This window comes from Strix aluco, chromosome 8 (assembly GCF_031877795.1).
Source record: "Strix aluco isolate bStrAlu1 chromosome 8, bStrAlu1.hap1, whole genome shotgun sequence".
Classification (NCBI taxonomy): domain Eukaryota; kingdom Metazoa; phylum Chordata; class Aves; order Strigiformes; family Strigidae; genus Strix; species Strix aluco.
This window is the reverse complement of record NC_133938.1, coordinates 4562498-4581676: the sequence shown is the minus strand read 5'-3', so window position 1 is coordinate 4581676 and position 19179 is coordinate 4562498. Positions and strand designations below refer to the sequence as shown.

Below are 19179 nucleotides of genomic sequence, written 5' to 3'. Positions count from 1 at the left end.
TATGCCTAGTCCTAATTTGTACAGACTACACTAATGTTTTTGAAGGGAAAAATGACCTTTGTCCTTCTCACCCTTTTCCTTGAATTTTTTCTGGTAACTCTATCTTTACCTTTGGATATTAATTATATATTGCCATGCATTTGCTATTAAGCAAGAACTTTAATAGTAGTAGAAATCAATACTGAAAAATTACATGGAAAGTAAAAACCACGATGCTAGAGTGGCTTAAAGAGCAGCCTGAAATCTGAGCCAAAGACTCAGCTTGAGTTATCCGTGAGAAGCCTGTCACTAATGTGTTACAGAATAGTGTCTTTGGAGAAGGAGTGCATGTCTTCAGTCACAGCCCTTCTCGCCCACCTCTTCACTGAATCAATATAAATCCTTCTACCTCTGAAAGTTGCCATGATGTATAGAATTACGATACGTATCATGACTAAAAAGAAAGAAAAACCCCAATAAGCAATTTTCACTTTGCTAATTTTTCTCCGTGAATTAATACAAAAGCTTTTTCTGAGATTGCAATTAAAATTTAGTGTCTGCTTTTGAAATTTATACCTTTTTAAAATGTATGAGTCTGAAAGCATTCCATTTAGATAAGTACCCTTTTCTGCCACATTTTTTATTTAAAACTCATTTTGGTCTTAAATTTAGACTGATTATAACTTGGATTTTTCCAAAACGAGCAAATGGCAATGGGAGTGCTAGATGTGTTAGAGGGGACTAACATGTTTCATGGAGAGAGCTCCAGTAGAGAAAAAGAAACAAAACTGGTAATAAAATGTCAGGCTTAACAGTAAGTTAAGTTGTCTTCCTAGTAACAGCATGAATACGTGGTGATCTTAAGCATGACTAAATGGTGATCTTGTCACATGGATTGTAGTTCAGCAAAGCATTTTAGCACATGATTGAATTTAAAGATGTGAATAATCCCAGTATTGTGAAGCAGAGCATTTAACAAAAGTTTAAATCCTGTAGACCAATTGGAATATATTTGGAATCCTTCCTAAACAAGAGTTTTAAACCTCAAACTCCACCACTCTTAGCTTACTCTGTCTCTGAAGAACTACACTGGTGTCTCTTTGTCTATCACAGGGCAGATAGGTCATCCTGCAAATACCAGCTCTGGGGGAAGAAGTCACCCTTTGAGTCTGCCACTGCTTCTATTATTTCCAGTTTTTTTGCTGGAGGTTTCTGCCCTTTCAGAAGAAGCTGTTTGTGTGAACTCTTCCTAACCTGTTTCATGTAGCTGAGTTAGTTTAACTTGTTAAAATGAGTTGGGTTAATAAAGACATAATACTGGGCCAACATGAGCTGAGGAGCTTGCAGACAGTTTCCCCAAAAGGTCTGAGGGCAATGTTGAGCAGCTGGAAATGGGCCAGCTGGCTCCAACTTATTCCTTTAGTATAACTAGCCCTGGAAGAGGACGTGTGTGTGGTTATTTATTAATTTTTAATGTATGTATATTGGTAAGTTCTAACGTAGACCCAGTTCACAGCTATAGTTTGTTTTGCTTCCCAAGCTAGAGCATGGTATATCACAGCACTTTTTGTGTGCATATGCCACAACCATGAGAGATGTAGCTCCATTACATACACTAGTATAACAAAAGTGACGTGATAAAGTCCATGTTGATGTTAATCAACGTTCTGTTCCGTCGTTAAAGCAACCCCAAAGTCATACACAGACTGCACACCATAGACAAGGTAGAGCCTTTTAAGGCTCTTAATCACTTGAATGCAAACTTGGGAATAGATGCTTGTGCAGTTCTTGGCTAGATTTAAGTAGATTTTTATTTAAATGTAACTACTCAGCATTTTATAATCATTTCCTTAACTGCCTTCCTTCACTCATCTGCTCAGAGGTATAACAGTCTCTAGGCAGTAGACAATAAGCAAATTCTAAACTCCTCTGGATTTAATCTGTGAAAAGACGTTGGTTTACTGTTCTTTTATCTATTACCTGCATAGACTGCATGAAATGAACATAGAGCACACAGAGCAGTTGTATTTGTGTTTTAATGAGACCTATATGCAGCTGCATTTGGCTGAAATTAGCTGTTCCTTTTTTTAATTAGGGCTATAAAATGAAAGTATATTATACTTGTGTTTTGATAGAAATATATATTTTCTCTCTCTGTGTGCACCAAGGGACCCTCAGGGCTACAGAGATTAATCATCGAGTTTAATTTAATGCAGTGGGAGAGAGACCTGTGTGGTCAGGCGGGCATTAAAAAGTGCCTTTGATCTGCCTCAGGTGCACTGAGCCCCAGTGAGCCAGCAACAATAATACCTTTGTGAGATGATCAGAGACGAGAGAGGGAGAAAATGGCCTGTGTGGAAACTCAAGGCCGTCCTTTGTTGTGGTTCTGGCAAACGAAAGAGCCAACTGTCAGGAGAAATTCAGAAAACAGAAAGCAGGGTGAAAGTACGGTTGGATTTCTTTCAAGGGATCGTAACAGGAAACTGTTCAAAATCATCTGCGATGCCTTTCTTTCCCCCCCCCTTCCTCCTTTTTTGGTGAGGGCAGGGGGACTACTGTTGCTGTATGTGTGTTGGTACAGTATTTCCATTCTCTAGACCGAATACTCCATGAGTCACAGGAGCAGGTATTGCTTGAACACAGCATTTACTTTAAGAGAAACTACTCCATGACCCAGTTTTCATTACCTCAAGGACTCTAGAGATCTTGAACAAAAGACTTTGCTAATCATGCCTTTGATATTTTAGAAAGTACAAATGTGGAACCTAATTTTTCTCATGGCTATAATAGTTTAATTTGTGGTAGAACTACCATTTTTAAGTGAGGATATGCCTTTGGAATTAACCACTGACAGTTTGGGGTAATCAGACACACACAAAGCATTTTGTGTTTCTGTTGAGATACTTGAATAGCTCATGAAAGAAGTAAAAGCATGTTGTAATTAGGTTACTGATGCAAGTCCAGGTCTGAGTTGGTAGTTGCTGAAAGTCACTGCCACCTCAGGGCTCATCCATTATCCATGAGGAAAAAGAAAAGAAAAGATGGTTTTCTGAATATTTTTGGACAGTTATTCATTTTACATGATTCTCTGCTGCCTCCTTTGCCCTAGCAAAAGTCATTGGCAGAATTTGCATTTGGAATGGCAAATAAGCTGTCCTTTTATTTGTGAAGGATTGTCCCTGAGTTTAGGGCTGGGATTCATTTGCTGTAGCTTTGATCTGTCTGTGCAGCGTAGGTTATTCCTTTCAAGTGACGGATACTCAGTGGCTGACTTTTCCGAGTGGGCTGCTGCATGTCATCGTGCTTTGTAGACAGGGTCTGTAAGCTCCAGCACCCACATTTAGTTTTGGAACTTTTAGGAGACTTTCCTTGGGTAGCCATGGCGACTACACAAAATGTGTGAGTAGTTTTTCACAGCAAAATAGCAGCAGGTTTGGGGCCTTGAAATAGGAGCTTGCATGTTATTCCTAACTAGTAGTTTGCATGGGTCTAACAGACATGCCCTAACTTCTGGCAATAAGGTAATTGGTTTCCCTAAAAGCCTGTCTTCCTGCCAGCCTATTATGGGTTTTATGGGGTATTTTAAAGGTTTCAAAAATCCTTTGCTTTCTTCTGAAGCCTTTACGTGATTGGATAGATTTCAGGTACAGATATCTGTATTATCTTGTCCCAGTCCTGAACAGAAGCATGCTTGCCCTTTTCCAGATGTGTAAAAACACCAAGAATTGAGTTAACTCTCGGGTGCCAGTTAGCAAACAGCAAAACAGTAATGTGAACAAGGGTACTTGTACACAGAAATTTCTTAGTATTCCTTGGAGCAAGTAATTTAGCAAGTACTGCTGCTTCTTTCTGGTAGGTAAATCTTGCAGTTTCCCATACCTGACAACAGCATAGCACTCTTCTTGTGGGCACTAAATTCACATCATAAAATGATTTTTTTTTCCCCTCAAAGTAAAATGTTTCATTAGGCTGTAAGGCTTTTGTCAAAGAGAGTACAGGTTTGAGTAAACTTATGTGACACCTAAGACTGGGACCAGTTTTTGGTAGCCAGAGGTTGTGAAAGGAATTTGAAGTAATTTAAATTAGTGAGCAGAAATAAATGATAGTTATGGAATGGGAATATTGAGAGTGCTGAGGGTTTTGGAGTCACTAGGGTATAGTGCCTCTTCCCCCAGGCTGGGACTTTTATGGAGGACAAGGAGAACGTGCATGCAGAGCTGCAGGATCTAGAAATACTGAAGCCCACTGTGAGAGAGAACAGGGATCTTCTTTTGCAACACTCCATCTTCTCTTTAGTTTTCTGCAGTATGGGATTTTTGCTAATCTTGTGTCTGAACAGGATTTGTACTATTTATGCGTATTGAATAAAGCAGGAGAGATCCACATAAAACAGTTCATAAAATGTGTATAAACTCTCATTTCTGACTATTTTGTGGCGAATTAGGCTCACTTAGAGAGCGGTGTTCTGCTTTGCACTTGTCTCAGAACAGTTTTTCCATTATGAAAATATTTGTCATTCTTGCTCTAACACCTTTTTGGATTCACAGCTGAAGGAAGTAGCCAGGGCAGCTTCTAATGGGAACATTGTCTGGCTTGATTTCAGCTTACCGAGGCGGGGGGGGTGGGGGGTGGTGGTGTGTGTGAATTTGCTGGCATTTTGAGTCCCAAATATACAAGGTTTGTGTTCCTTCCTATCCAGAGTCTCTGATTATTTATTTTTTTTTTTTGGTATTTGGTGATGTGGTCTGTGTGCTTCTTCAGTCATTCCTCCTTCTTCATCAGGTCTCTGTACTCAAAACTTCTTTTCTGGGATTGTCAGGGAATCTTTTCAGGTTTAGATGGAGCCTTTTCCTTGCACCTGTTTTAGTTACTACTCTGATTCTTGTTATTGGGAACTGATTCACCTGCCTTGATGCACAATTCTTTTTTCCCCAGGTGATAATGTGTATGTGGTTTGAAGCTTATAACTTAGTAGTTTTTTTAAATTGAAGGGGGACAAGTAATTTATCTTCTGTCTTTTCAGATTTACTACGTGATCTAAAAAACAGATTGAACAACTACACAAACAGCAAAATAGGCAGATCATTTTGCTGTCCCAGTGTTTACTATGGATTATTTCAAGAAGAATATCCCATGTTCTCTTTAACCAAGCCTGACTAGTCTTTGCCTGTTTTCTGCTGAAGGAACTTCAGCCCAATTTGCTTATTCTAAATTTGTTCATTTGATTCTCGTGATGACTGGCAAACACAATAGAGCTTCTTTGCTCCACAATATCCGCCCAAGCTGCCAGCTTTGTTCACACAAATAGAGTGTAAAGCACGTTTCCACCCCCAAAGCATGCACAGTACGTGTCCTTTGCAGTACATCCTGGAGTGGAGACTGCAGAGACATGCTGGCTCAAAGTGTTCTCATAGCCTGATCTCTGTAATCTCGGTGGGAGCCAGACCAGCAAGTGGATTCAGTATATTTTGGCTCTGATAGAGAGTCTCCTCTTCAGAACATGCCACGTTGTTAAAGCAGCAGACTTTTGAGTAATTACTACACAGGGACTCCTCAGCTGCTTGAAATCATCTGTGATGAGGGGAAAACTTGCAAGGACTAAATAGGCTGGTACTTGCTTTGCCAGCTATATTTAATCTAGTGGGATGGCACTGAGCAATGTGTTTCTGGAGAGTGAGTCGGAGGACTGCGTGCAGCACTTCAGCCTCACACTCTTCAGTCACGGCTGCACATGCATCCTTGACGTGAAATGTGCAGTCTCTGAGGGGACAGGGCCAGAAGCCCAGGGCAACGTGTCTGAGTGCCAACTGGCTGTGACCCAGGGTTTAGCAAAGGCAGCAATTTGTCCTTCTCCTGACCAGAGGAAAGAGCCTGGGTTTGGGAGGGTCAGGAGAGCAGGGGGAAGGGGGAGGAATGCAGTAGGAAAAAAAAAAACCAAAGGCAAAACTATTGCAGCTAGGGCAGCCTAGACAAATTTTTGAAATGTTCTATCAGAGCTTTATGAAATTGATAAGCACCTGCCCTCTTGGTTTTTTAATATTCTTCTCTTCTGTAAGGCCTGTTCTGCACATGAGTCATGGAGCTGGTGTCTTTCAAATGGGAGAAATTTAGTATCGCAGGAACATCTCCCTTGCTCTGTCCTCATTCAGTTCAGTTCTGCTGGCTTATATATTGCATCTGGCAGCAGTCACAGTGCTGACTTCCCAGCTAATGAAGACGTTTTACATTCAGGGAGGGCTGTGTGAAATGAAAACCACATTTACTTCACGACTGTTGTTACAGGTTGCCTGTCCTTAGTGTACACCGATTCAGCCTTCTGAGGAAAAGGTCACAGAGCCTATTTAGGTGCCTTTTCAGCTTATGGCCATAAAAGGGTTATATATCCATAAAATTGCTGCTGCCTTCTATTTGTCCCTCAAAGAAGTCCTCCACACCCTTTTTAAATGAGACTGTCTCCTTCCATGTTCTAGCATCCTTGTTTTAAAAAATACAAACCAACCTGTAATATCCCATTTGCTGGCATTAATTTGGCATCATATGCTTTGCTTGCTTTGTTTTGTTTTTAAAAGGCAAGAAGTAAAATATTTCTGCTAGCAGGGTATATAAAAGATTGTTGCTTTTCTGACCTCCTTATTATATTAATAAAAGCTAGGAAGACTTCAGTAGTGGTGGGAGATCATGTGCAGGCAGCCTCCAAAACCCAAAGCACTTACTTGCAGAACTAGTAAACCACAAAGCTTAAGATCTTGAAATGTAAATAGGAAGTTGGAGAGTTTACTTTAGAGCCAGCAGTGGTGAGTCTGTATAATGTTTATTTCTGCTTGCCTCCCAGCCTTTCCTAAAGCTTGGCAGAGATGAAAGGGAGGCTTTCTCAGTAAATGTGTTATTAAAAGTTTCTGTTATGAGCAAGATTCCTTTGTTCCTGGCCTGACATAATTCAAAGCTCAGGTATGCCTTGGTGACTGGGAGAAAGGGACGTTCCTGGTTGTTGTATGTTTGTCAAGAGACATCCAAGTTTTGCACCCCATCTCTTTGCTGGTAATCAACCTGTTCAGGGGAATGTAGCTGAAAGCACTACAGTCTAGCATAAACTAGACAATGGTTAGTAACATTTCCAGAAAACTGTACAGTCAACTCTCCTTCCTTTTTGTGACCAGATCATTTGAGTTCAAAGACTCAAAGAATAGATGTGGACAGAGTGAACGCTTTGAAAAATATTCTGCTTGGAGACTATATGAAGGCTGATATTCTAGAGACGTCTCACTGACATCAGTGAAAATGCTTGCTCTGAAAATTCCAGCAGATGCAGTGGTTTCCATACTGTGGTTAGCTGCAAACTACCCTGTGTGACACAGAGCCGTGTATTTGGGTGTTGGGTTTATAATACAAAGCCTTTCTGCAGTGTCTTCTCTTTGGTGGTCTTGGGGTTCTTTGCAACAGTGAATGTGGGGGTGGTGAGAGAGTAGGAACTGTTATTCCAGGTTTATTAGGTGGGAGACTGAGGCAATTCACAGTTTAAGTAGGTTTTTATTTGTTATGTCTTTAGTCTTACAGACTGCACCTATCCAGTGCTTTGGGAGCGTATGACATCTGAGTTGGAAATGTTGCCTTCTATGTTGCAAAGTTTTTCAGTGTTCTGAAATGACAGCATTTACACACTACAGACAATAGTATATTGCACTATACGAGAAACAATGTGTAAACCAGAGAGCTGTTTTCTTCCTTCCTTGGATTTTTTATTCTGTTTGGTGTAAACACAACGAATATAAAAGACTGTACTGGGCTTCCTTCAGGTCTGTCTAATAGGGCTCCTCTCCTGTTCCTCACTCCTTTTCCCATGTTTTGCCTTAGAACGAGCAAAAGAGACTGAGCTTCTTATGTCCTTATGCTGACACTAGTAAGATTTATCTGGTCTGGCTGCTGGAAATATTTGGCTGCCTAATTTGGGCCTCTCTACTGAAAGCACTGTAGGGTTGAAGGTTACCTGCTAGTAGATCTAGCTCTAGAAACTAGCACCTTGCACCTTTATATTGTATATTTTAATAGGGTTTTGGGTATTTTTTTTTTCTTCTCTTGTAGGAAGGAGGTTGCATTCTAGATTCTGTAGCTAGGAAAGTTATAAAATTGTCTTCCTTCATTGATGTTCAGATAGCATAGCATCACCCCATTGTAGGGGATGGGATAAAGCAACATAATTTTGATTTGTTTTTTATGTATCGTTATTCTCGTTTTTGTTCACAGAAGTCCAGCAGCGGCGGTGGCCCTTCAATGTAAAAGATTTTTGTCTTTCCTTTTCTATATTCTTCAGAGTGATGATATCAAATTTGACAGATACAACACTGTCATCAACGCTGCAAACTAACCAATTCTGATTGCTGCTCTCTAGACCCAGAAGCATTGTATTAGCCTGAAGCCCACAGTTTGGAGCAAACTTGAGTCTTCCTTGAGTGTTCTGAAGAGATCTGGATAGGGGATTTCTTTCAGATCACAGGCATATTTATGTATAATGAATGGCCTTTCCAGATTCCCTATTCATCTTCTTTTTGTGAGTAGGCATGATTTATTAAACATCCTGCTTATTCTGTGTGTCTAGATCTCATGGTGAACAGAAGGGACTCCCTTTTGTGCTCCTTTTCTTACAAGAACTTAACTGAACTGTAAAAGAATAACTAAAATATAAAAGAAATTAGATATGATAAGGGATGTCCTTGGTCATCAGTTAGGTTGTTTCTGAGCCCTGAAACAATTAAATAGAATTTTCAAGGGAATACAATAGTTGTATGAAAAACAACTTAATAGTTTTCTGTTAGTTTTAAAATTTTGGAATTAGCATTATTTGCAATGAGTAGTGTGGAATTTGGGGTCAAAATCCCAGATTTTGTTTAGTGTTGCTGGTTTGCTGGTATGATTCTGTCAGATTGTTGCCTTTCCTTAGTTTACCCACTTGCAATATGAGCATGAAACAGAAGCTGTGCAGACAGACATCTTGCTGATGAAAGGTGTGGTGTGTGAGTGCTGGGTATTAAGGACTCCATGGTCCAACGTGGTCTAGATGCAGTGGTATTTCTAAGTATCTTTTTAGTTTTCTTAACATCAACAAATCCCCCAGTCAGGCAAAATTCATCACTATTTGGGCAGTAGGCCTCTTACTAAGGCTTTTTTTTCTCCATTTCCAATTTTATTCAGCCTCTCATGAATCAGTAGTTCTTCATCTAAGTTTCCTGTTGCTGCTCTGGCTGTGGGTGGGGGAAAATCTTAGATGGGGCAACTTTTATTAGGGAAAAAGTAAATTTCATATAATCATTCTGGAAGCAAAATGAGGAGAAGCATTAGCTGCTGCTTTTCTCCCAGTGTCAGCCAGGATCACAGTTTATGCTGAGTTCATTGTTTATAACTGTGGGTGAAGGCCTGAGGTCCTCTCTCAGTGTTTACTCTGTTCTTGGGAGTTTGTCTCAGTAAGTAAGGGCTGAATAAACACCAAGTAAGGTTCTCAGGATTTACCCATTTAGTTATTCAGATGTTTAAAAATATGTTTAAAATAGCGTGTGATAGCATATCCCATATAATGTAAATCTGCTTCCAGTAACTCAGGGGTATTGTAGATGAAGATTTATTTTACCTGTAAGTATGATACTATTGTTGGTAGTGGCCTTCACTAATATAGAAGGAATACTTACCTAATGGTGAAAAATGAAAATAAATCTCTAAAATTAACTGTATTATGCAATAAGGCAAGAAAGGCCTTAAGGTACATGGAAGAGCATCCAAGATAGATAAATACACCAGAACTCATTTGAAAAGATTTTGGTTTTCCTTGATATTTCCCATTGATTGCAGTAAGAACTGCAGGTTTTAAAGAATAATTTTCCCTCATAAACAATAAGGTTAGGAGTAATACTTACACGCAAAACACCCTTGAGTTTCCTGTTTAAATGCCACATCTGAGACTTCTTTCCCACCCTTGCCTTGAATTTCTGTCACATTGGCCACTAAGCTCCAAGTTCTTCAGGATTGTCAACATCTGATACAATGAGTTGACTGGATTGGGATTATCAAGATTTAGACTGTTCAGTGTGTGTATTAGAGATAACTATGAAAATACCTTTCAAGAGAAGACAAGGATCTTGTGATACAATCTCCAGGAAAGCATGTGAGACAGGATAGCTCATACATCTTCCTACAATTCACAATTCTGCCATCAGCTCTTTGGGAAAAGGTCAGCACTAGAAACCTCTTACATAGACCCTCTACTCCCATGCTGGCCCAACACGTCACACTGCTGTCTTCTAGCCACAGTGGCAAGGACTGGGCCTGCCTTGGACTGCACAAGGCATTTGTCTGGGAGCCTTGGTGGGGTTTTCTTGAGTATTATTTGGAGGTGGGGTTGTTTTTGTATCTGGTGAGTGAGATGTGGCATCCGCCAGTACTTGTGATAGAGCTGTTCTGATGCACAGTTCCTAACCTTTCAGGTTCAGATGAGGTCTCAGTAGTCTCATAAAATAAGGTAGTGCTGCAAGTGGTATCTGAGGTGTGTTTGTTTAGGAACACACGGAACTGAAGTTGAGGGTCTGTGAGCTAAAGGAATATGAGACACTTAAACCTCAGTGTTCTTATCGAAGACTTATATAGATCTACAAGGCAGCATTATATTAATTTTCTAATGCATAAATGAAACTTTTTACTAGGAGATTGCTAACGTTCATGAAAAATGTGTTTTGTTTGCAATCTCAGTCACTTTTGAAGACTTGGTCTCTTGTGTTGATCGGAGGTAAGAACAGAAATTTGCTTGAACTTCAACTCACTTGGAGGCTCGGAGGACGTTGTGGGGAAAAATGATTGTATGCTCACCCTGTTCCTGTGCTCTTCCCTAAACCATCTGTTATGGCCACTCTTAACAACAAGTTAGCGGACTATATGGATCTTTGGTCTGGCTTTTTGATTTTATTTTTTTTAAACACTGAGAAGAGTTAGTTCATATTGTGATGAGCTTTCAGGAATTTAATTTACCCATAGCAGCAAATAGTAGTGTTATAAAGTGTATATTTAAAATGACCTGCAGATAGTTGTCTGTGCTGGAAGATTTATAATCTTCACATAAACTGGCATTTTGTGACAGTGAGTATCTATCATTGGAAGAGAAGTAAAAATAAATGGGTGGTATAAATTGTTCTGGCTCATGTGAGGCCCTATATCCCCAGTGAGGTATTGTTATGAGAGGCACAGAAGTAACTGCTGTGAGTCATGGAGCAGCATTGCTTTAGAAGGGTACATAATAGCATTTCAGCAGAGGACACAAGTAGAAGCTATGGTGTAACCAGACAACCTTTCAGTCCATTTATCAAAACACTTGTAGTTCCCATTTCAAGGAAGGCGACACAGTAAATATGAGGAGGAAAAAAAAAAGGTTAATCTGTATATCTGTATCCAGACATTTCAATAAATAAACCAATAAAATAAATCAATGCAGAACTGCTCGTGCTTAAGTGCTTAGCAAAAAGCTTCTGAATCCATCGTGAATGTGGGCTTTTTTTTTTCTGTTTTGGATCTTGAAAGCAATTTAACAGATTAAAGGTTGTTTTTTGCCAATTTATGTAAGAAACCTTGACCTTTGGGAATACAAAGAAAAGGATGATATGCTACTATGTGCCTGTTGTATATTTCCCAAGCTGAAACATAAAATATGCTTAGCGTTAATGGATACTGGTAAAAGGCAGAAGTAAATGTATATGAACATTCAAGCTTGGAACAGTCAAAATTCATCTACTTTAAAGGTTTTGTTTCAAAGCTGAGCATTTGGTCAGGGTCCCTGATAAAACATTTGAAGTTCTTGCATCTCTGATTTAGGCAGATAGAAATGGTGGACATGAATGAGTCTGGAATGATTACGCATGTATTCACTGTTATTTAACTTCTTCCAGAGCTGAAACTCTCAAGTTGTCCCAGGCTTAGTTCCAAGTTTGCTTCCGGGAATAAACACAGGAGGTTAACCTCACACCCAAGGAATAAAAACTTACAGGGGTGCAGATTTTCTGTTGAGGACACCAGTATTGTTTTGCTGTGTCTGGGGAGAGCAAATCTAGGGACAGTTCTAGGAGTGGATGTTGTGCTTAGACTTCTCTCTGCTCCCGTTGTGATCTCCTGGAGACCTATCTCATATATGACTCTGAATGACCTATCTGTTAATCTGAAACTACTCTCTAGACCCTCCTGGCCTCTCTTTGTACTGATACAGAAGTTGTTTGATCCACTTGCTCCAGCCCCTGTCTGGGGACAGTTCTCAGTTCTTGGGTCCAGTGTCTCAACCATCTGAGAGGGCCTCATAAAACTCTTCTTTCTGTAAAGAAAACGGCATCATTTTTCTACAAAGAAAACAAGAATATCTACCTCTCTAACACCTTTTAGTTTATATCTTTATAGAATATCATGTGTTGGATCACAGCCCATTGGTCAGGAGTACTTTTCTACCATCTTGGTCTTTTTGCCTGCTGCTCAATTTGAAGGATAGATCTTATTGCTCAGATTCTCTGTTCATTAGTTTCAGTTTTACCTGAACAGCGTTCAGGACTTGCCTCTTTATAACAGGAGTCTCAGGATCCAGCTTCCAAGATGGTAGAGCTACCTAACCCCAACCTGCCATTCTCTTCTATCACATGTGAGGTTAGTGACCCTGATTCATATGTATGACTCAGAGTTTTTTAGTGCTTTATGGGTGGATTACCCACATGAATGCAAACATGAGTCTGGTGCTCACAGTGGGTCAGTAAAGTCATCACTCAATGGTCAGGAGATAGCTGGCAGAAATCTGTTAGCTCTTCGTGGGTCTCATAGAAGGTCGAGAAGTTTGTGTCTATTCCAGAACACTGATTTTTATATTTCCCCTCTTTAATTGTTTGTCTCGCAAGTTGGCTACAGGTAGCATGGTAGGGTGATTACTTAATACTGCTGATACAGATACCATTAAGCCATGCTCCTCTTCTAGCTTGTGCTTTTAAGTGGTCAGCTTCCAAACACTCCTGTCCTATTACAGCTCCCATCTTTCGCAAAAAGCAGGCAAATTTCAGCAAACACTTAAAACATGACTTGAAGAACATGTTGTTCAGATGCGGCCCTCTCAGCTTCTGTGACCAGAGCACTCCTAAGATAAGGTGAGGTGGCTGAGAGATGCATCCCATCTCCTAACACTTCCTTGCACCTTTTTTCCATGGTGCGTCATCTCCTTTTAAACAGTGGGTCATGGATCATGTGTTTGTGATATCTCTAATCCTCCTCACAACTCCTTTATTATGGCATAGAGAGAGATAATGAGAATATCCTGGACTTGTGCAAAGCATTTGACACTGTTCCACACCACATCCTTGTCTCTAAATTGGAGAGACATGGATTTGATGGATGGACCACTTGGTGGATAAGGGATTGGCTGGATGGCCGCACTCAAGGAGTTGTGGTCAACAGCTCCGTGTCCAAGTGGAGAGCAGTGACGAGTGGTGTCCTCAGGGTGGGTGTTGGGACTGGTGCTGTTTAACATCTTTGTTGGTGATGTGGACAGTGGGATCGAGTGCACCTTCAGCAAGTTCATCAATGACACCAAGCTGAGTGGTGTGGTCGACATACTGGAGGGAAGGGATGTGCCATCCAGAGGGACCTGGACAGGCTGGAGAGGTGGGCCTGCTTATGAAGTTCAACAAGGCCAAGTGCAAGGTCCTGCCCATGGTTCGGGGCAATCCCAAGCACAAGTACAGGCTGGGCAACGAGTGATCTGAGAGCAGCCCTGAGGAGAAGGACTTAGGGGTATTAGTGGATGGAAAACTGACTGTGAGCCAGCAATGTGCACTCGCAGCCCAGAAAGCCAACTATGTGCTGGGCTGCACCCAGAGCAGTGTGGGCAGCAGGGCGAGGGAGGGGATTCTCCCCCTCTGCTCCGCTCTCGTGAGACCCCCCCTGCAGTGCTGGGTCCAGCTCTGGGGGGCACCAGCATCAGAAGGACACGGACCTGCTCGAGTGGGGCCAGAGGAGGCCACAAAGATGCTCAGGGGGCTGGAGCACCTCCCCTGTGAGGACAGGCTGAGAGAGTTGGGGGTGTTCAGCCTGGAGAAGAGAAGGCTCCAGGGAGACCTTAGAGCGGCCTCCCAGTACTTAAAGGGGCTACAGGAAAGATGGGGAGGGACTCTTCATTAGGGAGAAGGTTTTTTTCAATGGGAAGGAGCTACAAGGATATTGCTGGCAGCCATGTGAGAGTTCAGTGGCTCAGTATCATACATTGTTTGGATTTCAGTACCATTTCTGAACTGGAGCACCCACTCCATTCTTGTTCTGTCCTTGCAAGGAGAAAATTGATAGGGAAGGTTTAATGTAGCCCTAAATGCAGGGAGTCAAACTCAACTTCCTTACAGTTGAGTTTCCTTGCCCTGATGAGGTAGACAATATATAGTGAAAATAAAATATATACTCACACTATTTGATTTAATCACGCTTGAAATCTTCTTCTCTCTCTCTCTGTCTTGCTGTCTCCCATTTTACTAACATCTTTTCCTGGCTGAAAAGGAGATTTATAAAAATCCATTTTTTGGCAGAGAAGTGGTATTTTATTAACATCTCACCATTTTAAAATAGATAATTGTAAGGCAAACAAAATGAAGAGCATTTTGCTTCTGATATAATTTTCATTTTTTCCTCTTTATATTCTGCTTCTGGATTTGGAGCTTTGAATGCAAAGAGAGGAAGTCAAAAGTTTACAGTAGGAGAGAGAGGTACCAGTCCTTCACTGTATTTTCCCCTTGGGAAAATGGCAGGATTTTATAATGTGAAAAATATGATTCTTTTTAAAACAAATCTCAGTTGTCTGGCTTTGCTGGTTAATATTTGCAGGCTGATATCATTGCAGCCTTCTTTGATAAGATTAGTATTTAAAAAAAAAAAAGAACAGAATTTTAAAATCCTTTTGTATGATCAAGTAATAAGAGTACGGGCAGATGAAGAAATTAACTGACTAATCTATAGTGTGTATTTGCACGATGTCAGCAACTCTGCAGTAGCACTCCTGGCCCTGGTTTCCTGTGGAATGTGCGAGGTCCCTGGGATCTGTCACACGATACACCACAGAAAGACGATGAGTAGAGGTGGTTTTGCTGGGCAACTGACCTCCTAGTTTTGCCCATAATAACTTATTCATGTGGCTGTACCCTAAGACATACTAATACCGTACATACCATTGGCTGAAAACTGATGCAGCATATTGAAAAAAAGCATAAAATACCCCGCAGCCAGCTCAGATGAAGAGACTGGACCTGACTGCTATCAAAAAATGGGCCACTGTCTAGAGACATCCGTTGCTCTGTTAACGAGTACAATGAGTGAGTTAAGCCCTATAGCATCCATTGTCAGAAGGTTTTCTCAGAAATGCAACTTCAAACTGGCTTCTGGTGGCAGACATCCAGAAAATCTGCTTATACAAGTGCAGCCTGTGACCTTGTGCATTCCCTGCTCTTGGCAAGGGCCTGAGCTATTGCATTTTAAAAGGTAAAATAAAATACAGCTGAGTAAAACAAGGTGGGGTTTTTTTGCTAAATTTGATTTTTTTTTGTTGTCAGTTTTAAAAACCATTTTAATTGATGTGTTTAACTGTTTTAAAAACCAGGATCCTCTGGGTGAGAGAGGAAACCTTATAGTTTCTGCTGGTGGATTAGTTTTAGAGCAGTAAATGTCTGAGTTTGCAGTCATCCCCCTTGGTGAGGAGCATGTCTAGTAAAGTCGTGTCCAGTTCTCAGTTTCTGAAGTGTGCCTAAGGATGTGTGTGATGTTCTTAGAGACAAAGAGTTGACTGCAGGATCTGTCTTCAAGAACTCTCTTGTTCCCTGCTTTTGGAAATGGAGAACATGAACATGCAGAAATAGGTAGATTTCCTTCTTCTTTTGTATCTAAGTATTCCCTTGTTGGAAGAGATGTCTCACCTGTATGGACATTTGCTAGCATTCTTAATTATAGACACTAAAAAACTAGGGCAAACATACTTCCTAAGGGTAGGTGCCCAAGTCCACATTTGGATACCTAAACAGCTGGCTTCATGTTCTAAGTTCTTGAGCCAGAAATCAATGGGAAATGTGGGTCTTTGGCCTTTTCGAAAATCAGAGTACTTATTTAAGTGTTTAAATAAAAGTGGTAGGCTAGATCTTCAGACAGTAAAAATCAGCATATCTCCATGGAAGTTGATGGCCAATGTGCGCGTTTGTACAAGTTGGGGCTTTGGCTCCCAGGGCTGGAAGCACTGGTCCAGATGAATTTCTCTTTATACCCATAAATATAAATTAAGTACAAGTTTAATAACTAATATTATTGTAATTCAACATATGCTTTCATTAAAAATCATAAGATTTAAAAAATTTTCAAATACCTTTCCTTATTTATCCTTGAATAAAAATCTCACAGTGGAAATGTTTAATATTCTCAGTGAAGTTTTCCTCTAATTAATTCTTGTTAGATATAAAGCCAGGTTGTGCAGTATATAGTCCCATCGCATAACTCACCTGAAATATTTTCAGACATGAGGCAGTCAAGTCGCCCTGCGAGTGTGGTTTCTTTACTGGGCATTAATCACATACCTTGTTTGGTCTATAGTTTGTAGACCAGTTAATGTTTTATGGAAAATTTAGAAAATTAGAAATAGTTTTGCATGCGTGTCATTCACATTTTGCTGCCCTTGTCATAAGGGTTACTATTTGGAATAAGAGGTAACAGTAGTCCCTAAGAATTCATCTCTGTCTCCTAGTTTTAGGTTGTACTGAAAGTTTTGTCTGGAAAATAACTAAAGCAGGGATTGAACTGGAATACAAGTTCCAAATCATCATCAGAAATTTCAGATCCCAGTCTGCATTTTGATGCATACTCTCTGTATGTTTCTAATTCTGGTAATTTTTGCTTAAGGGTATTGTTGTGATTGGTTTGATTTTTGTTATACAAGTTTCTGATATTACCAAGTGCAGAATGAGCAGCAAAATCAGAAAGGTCTTTGTTTTAATATTGTCATACATCTCCTTCGTGGGTCTGCTGCACTTGGAACCTTGCTGAGCTGCTGGACTGAAATGGGCTGGATGTGTATTCTTAATGTTATCGTGGTGTGTAAAGAAGAAGTATCACTGTCCTCTCTCTCAGCCTCTCAGTTACACTTTCTGGGTGTAAACTCTCCTCTGAGACCCCTCAGGCCAATTTTCTCAGGCCCTGAGAACTAAATAGGCACCTATGCCTCTGCCAGAGCTCCAGTCCTGCGAGCAGTCGCCTGTAACGCTTACCTCCCATGAGACTAAAGGCAGCGAGGGGACACGGGTGACATAAAAACATGTCTTTACTAAAGCCAACACAAAAGAAACCTACTTGGGGAAAAAAAATAATACTGAATACATGTTTCTGTTTCAACTGTCCTACCACAGGCCACTCTCTAGCCATAAGTTTATGCTCTGGGCAGTGCCCAGAACCCTTTGATTCTCTCGCATGATTTTTTTCTGGTTTGGATAATATCTGCCTTTCTTTCTGTCTCTTTTAACCTTGCCTGGCTCCACAGTCAGAAATCTTATCGTGCAGTATCTTATACTGCAAAAATATTGCCTGATGTCTTTGAATATTTTTTTTTTGGGTTGCACCACCTTGATAGACATAGTTGGACAATTTTGTTTTGCTTTGATTCATTCTGTTGCCATTCTTATAACTCAATGGGAGTCCCTAAGGTTTAGTAACTTTTCAGGTCTCTGGGTTCGGTAAACCTGTGACAGAGCCTTGGCAACAAATGGTGGAGTGCGTATTGAGCAAGGCATTTATGAAAGTGATTTCATCACATAAGCCAGAATTCTTCAACTGCATGTAAACAGATTACCAAAATCATCTGTGGATGGATGTGTTCAGGCAGAATCCCAAAGTCCATGTTCTGTATCTGTGGTGGTGTTGCTCAAGTAACTTCCATGCTTCCAGTGGGATAAATCTAGCTCTGTACAAAAATTTTGGGGGCCTAGTCTTAATATCATGGCAGAGCACCTCTGTCACTGTGGATGGCCCAAGGGATGCCAGCCTGTCATGTGGAAGAGAGCTATGTGACTTGCCACCACAAGCTGTGCAGCTACATAGCAAACTGATGATGACCAGGGGAAGTAAGCTTAAAATATAATCAAATACATTACTGGTGGTATATGACCTATAAGAATTGGAATATTAATAAATTTTAATTTCCTTTGTGTTCTGAAGTACATTTCTTGTGTTCCAAGACCTTATTTTCTTAAATATATTTTCTATCAGGCTAAAGCTTGAATGCTGTTATGTGTTTAATATGTAATTACTGCTAATAATAAATATATTTTAAGAAGTTGACTGTACTCACCATAGGCTTAACATACAGAATTGTCTCCACAGTTACGGGGAAGCTTAGTTTTAAACCCATTTAGTGTGTGAGAAATAATGCCAGAATGGCAATTTTAGAGTAGACATCAATTCACTGAAAATATAATTGCATGCCCCAAGTCCACCCAGTTAATATATATACCACCAGAAAGTGCTGTTATTAAATCACACGTTCAGTAGCTATTGCTATGACCTAGGTTTGAACCAGAAACCTAGAAATGAAACATTCTTGGGTTTCCCTTTGAATTCTCTCCTTTTTTTATGAATCTCTTTCATTCTTTGTCAGAGAGTTGTGGTCGAATAGCTATATAAGACCCATCTGTCAGCAGAAGCAAAATGATACAGTTTTCTTAATACAGGATTTTATGCATCAGTGTAAAACCCCTGAATTGAATGAATGTCAGTATTCTCAATCCACAGTCAGTCAGAAACTTTGAAAGTTAAAAGTCAGCAGAGAAGTTAATGAAAGTATTTGACTTGTCAGTGATCAAAGTCCAGAACTGTAAAGAGCATTTATTAGTTGGTGACTGATACGCTGCTTTTCCTTGTTTCTTTCCCTACCCTCCGTTAATATCTTAGATCTTTTTTCATACCTGCATTAGCCTAACAAAAGCAGCTGTTATTCTGAATTTCTGGCTATAGCAGCTGATAAGTGAGGTGATTTTCAAACAAATTTTCTGACCTAGCTTCTCATTAGCAAATGGTTACTCTAAAAAAAGTTGGAGAGTAGAATGAAGGCATAATTTTGCTTTCATGTAAGTGAGTGTAAATCAAGAATAGTTCCACAGAAATTTTATTTTCTCTCTCTGTGGCATACTGCAA

At 40.2% G+C, this 19179-nt stretch overlaps 1 protein-coding gene across 9 annotated transcripts in view; it reads left to right on the top strand.

Moving 5' to 3' along the window:
• FGGY (FGGY carbohydrate kinase domain containing) overlaps positions 1-19179 on the top strand; it is a 150280-nt gene that overhangs the window by 79037 nt on the left and 52064 nt on the right. The window lies entirely within an intron of this gene.